The following is a 2,500-nucleotide window of genomic DNA, read 5'->3' on the forward strand; positions in this document are numbered from 1 at the left end:
TGGCTCAATTTTAAAATAACATCCTCCTCATCTGTTCTGACAGACAGCTAAGTTTGAAAGTAAACTATGACCCTGACGTGATTTGAACACGCAACCTTCTGATCTGGAGTCAGACGCGCTACCGTTGCGCCACAGAGTCTGATACACCATCCAACCAAACGATTTAAAACGGCAGAGCTACGATAATGAGAAAATTGCAAATAGCTCAAGGTATTAAATGAGCACATTTGGACCAAATCCACCTTTAAATAGAATGATGTATGCATCAGATTGGCTGCAAACAATGACCCTGACGTGATTTGAACACGCAACCTTCAGATCTGGAGTCAGACGCGCTACCGTTGCGCCAAAGAGTCTGATACACCATCCAACCAAACGATTTAAAACGGCAGAGCTACGATAATGAGAAAATTGCAAATAGCTCAAGGTATTAAATGAGCACATTTGGACCAAATCCACCTTTAAATAGAATCATGTATGCATCAGATTGGCTGCAAACAATGACCCTGACGTGATTTGAACACGCAACCTTCTGATCTGGAGTCAGACGCGCTACCGTTGCGCCACAGAGTCTGTTACATGATTCAATCAAACGAGTGAAAAGGGCAGGGCGAACTATAATTGATTTTAGAAAATTGCATATTGCTTGGGTTATCAAATGGCTCAATTTTGGACTAACATCCACCTCATCTTTTCTGACAGACAGCCAAGCTTGAAAGTAAACTATGACCCTGACGTGATTTGAACACGCAACCTTCTGATCTGGAGTCAGACGCGCTACCGTTGCGCCACAGAGTCTGTTACATGATTCAACCAAACGAGTGAAAAGGGCAGGGCGAACTGTGATTGATTTTAGAAAATTGCATATTGCTTGGGGTATCAAATGGCTCAATTTTGGACTAACATCCACCTCATCTTTTCTGACGGACAGCCAAGCTTGAAAGTAAACTATGACCCTGACGTGATTTGAACACGCAACCTTCTGATCTGGAGTCAGACGCGCTACCGTTGCGCCACAGAGTCTGTTACATGATTCAACCAAACGAGTGAAAAGGGCAGGGCGAACTGTGATTGATTTTAGAAAATTGCATATTGCTTGGGGTATCAAATGGCTCAATTTTGGACTAACATCCACCTCATCTTTTCTGACGGACAGCCAAGCTTGAAAGTAAACTATGACCCTGACGTGATTTGAACACGCAACCTTCTGATCTGGAGTCAGACGCGCTACCGTTGCGCCACAGAGTCTGATACACCATCCAACCAAACGATTTAAAACGGCAGAGCTACGATAATGAGAAAATTGCAAATAGCTCAAGGTATTCAATGAGCACATTTGGACCAAATCCACCTTTAAATAGAATGATGTATGCATCAGATTGGCTGCAAACAATGACCCTGACGTGATTTGAACACGCAACCTTCTGATCTGGAGTCAGACGCGCTAGCGTTGCGCCACAGAGTCTGTTACATGATTCAATCAAACGAGTGAAAAGGGCAGGGCGAACTATAATTGATTTTAGAAAATTGCATATTGCTTGGGTTATCAAATGGCTCAATTTTGGACTAACATCAACCTCATCTTTTCTGACGGACAGCTTAAGCTTAAAAGTAAACAATGACCCTGACGTGATTTGAACACGCAACCTTCTGATCTGGAGTCAGACGCGCTACCGTTGCGCCACAGAGTCTGTTGCATGATTCAACCAAACGAGTGAAAAGGGCAGGGCGAACTGTGATTGATTTTAGAAAATTGCATATTGCTTGGGGTATCAAATGGCTCAATTTTGGACTAACATCCACCTCATCTTTTCTGACGGACAGCCAAGCTTGAAAGTAAACTATGACCCTGACGTGATTTGAACACGCAACCTTCTGATCTCGAGTCAGACGCGCTACCGTTGCGCCACAGTGTCTGTTACATGATTCAACCAAACGAGTGAAAAGGGCAGGACGAACAGCAATTCATTTTAGAAAATTGCATATTGCTTGGGGTATCAAATGGCTCAATTTTAAAATAACATCCTGCTCATCTGTTCTGACAGACAGCTAAATTTGAAAGTAAACTATGACCCTGACGTGATTTGAACACGCAACCTTCTGATCTGGAGTCAGACGCGCTACCGTTGCGCCACAGAGTCTGTTACATGATTAAACCAAACGAGTGAAAAGGGCAGGGGGAACTGTGATTGATTTTAGAAAATTGCATATTGCTTGGGGTATCAAATGGCTCAATTTTGGACTAACATCCACCTCATCTTTTCTGACGGACAGCCAAGCTTGAAAGTAAACTATGACCATTACGTGATTTGAACACGCAACCTTCTGATCTCGAGTCAGACGCGCTACCGTTGCGCCACAGAGTCTGTTACATGATTCAACCAAACGAGTGAAAAGGGCAGGGCGAACTGTGATTGATTTTAGAAAATTGCATATTGCTTGGGGTATCAAATGGCTCAATTTTGGACTAACATCCACCTCATCTTTTCTGACGGACAGC

General features: G+C 43.3%; 1 protein-coding gene and 11 non-coding genes across 12 annotated transcripts in view; 1 reads left to right on the forward strand and 11 right to left on the reverse strand.

Annotated features, from left to right (window-relative positions):
• Window positions 1-2,500, forward strand: part of fermt3b (FERM domain containing kindlin 3b) — a 104,961-nt gene that overhangs the window by 47,697 nt on the left and 54,764 nt on the right. The window lies entirely within an intron of this gene.
• Window positions 68-139, reverse strand: trnaw-cca (transfer RNA tryptophan (anticodon CCA)). Its single transcript has one exon. It is a non-coding gene; the product is annotated as a tRNA-Trp (tRNA).
• On the reverse strand, window positions 285-356 carry trnaw-cca (transfer RNA tryptophan (anticodon CCA)). The gene has a single exon. It is a non-coding gene; the product is annotated as a tRNA-Trp (tRNA).
• On the reverse strand, window positions 502-573 carry trnaw-cca (transfer RNA tryptophan (anticodon CCA)). The gene has a single exon. It is a non-coding gene; the product is annotated as a tRNA-Trp (tRNA).
• trnaw-cca (transfer RNA tryptophan (anticodon CCA)) lies at window positions 727-798 on the reverse strand. Its single transcript has one exon. It is a non-coding gene; the product is annotated as a tRNA-Trp (tRNA).
• Window positions 952-1,023, reverse strand: trnaw-cca (transfer RNA tryptophan (anticodon CCA)). Its single transcript has one exon. It is a non-coding gene; the product is annotated as a tRNA-Trp (tRNA).
• trnaw-cca (transfer RNA tryptophan (anticodon CCA)) lies at window positions 1,177-1,248 on the reverse strand. The gene has a single exon. It is a non-coding gene; the product is annotated as a tRNA-Trp (tRNA).
• Window positions 1,394-1,465, reverse strand: trnaw-cca (transfer RNA tryptophan (anticodon CCA)). The gene has a single exon. It is a non-coding gene; the product is annotated as a tRNA-Trp (tRNA).
• Window positions 1,620-1,691, reverse strand: trnaw-cca (transfer RNA tryptophan (anticodon CCA)). Its single transcript has one exon. It is a non-coding gene; the product is annotated as a tRNA-Trp (tRNA).
• Window positions 1,845-1,916, reverse strand: trnas-cga (transfer RNA serine (anticodon CGA)). Its single transcript has one exon. It is a non-coding gene; the product is annotated as a tRNA-Ser (tRNA).
• Window positions 2,070-2,141, reverse strand: trnaw-cca (transfer RNA tryptophan (anticodon CCA)). Its single transcript has one exon. It is a non-coding gene; the product is annotated as a tRNA-Trp (tRNA).
• trnas-cga (transfer RNA serine (anticodon CGA)) lies at window positions 2,295-2,366 on the reverse strand. Its single transcript has one exon. It is a non-coding gene; the product is annotated as a tRNA-Ser (tRNA).

Source organism: Pungitius pungitius, chromosome 2 (genome assembly GCF_949316345.1).
Source record: "Pungitius pungitius chromosome 2, fPunPun2.1, whole genome shotgun sequence".
NCBI lineage: Eukaryota > Metazoa > Chordata > Actinopteri > Perciformes > Gasterosteidae > Pungitius > Pungitius pungitius.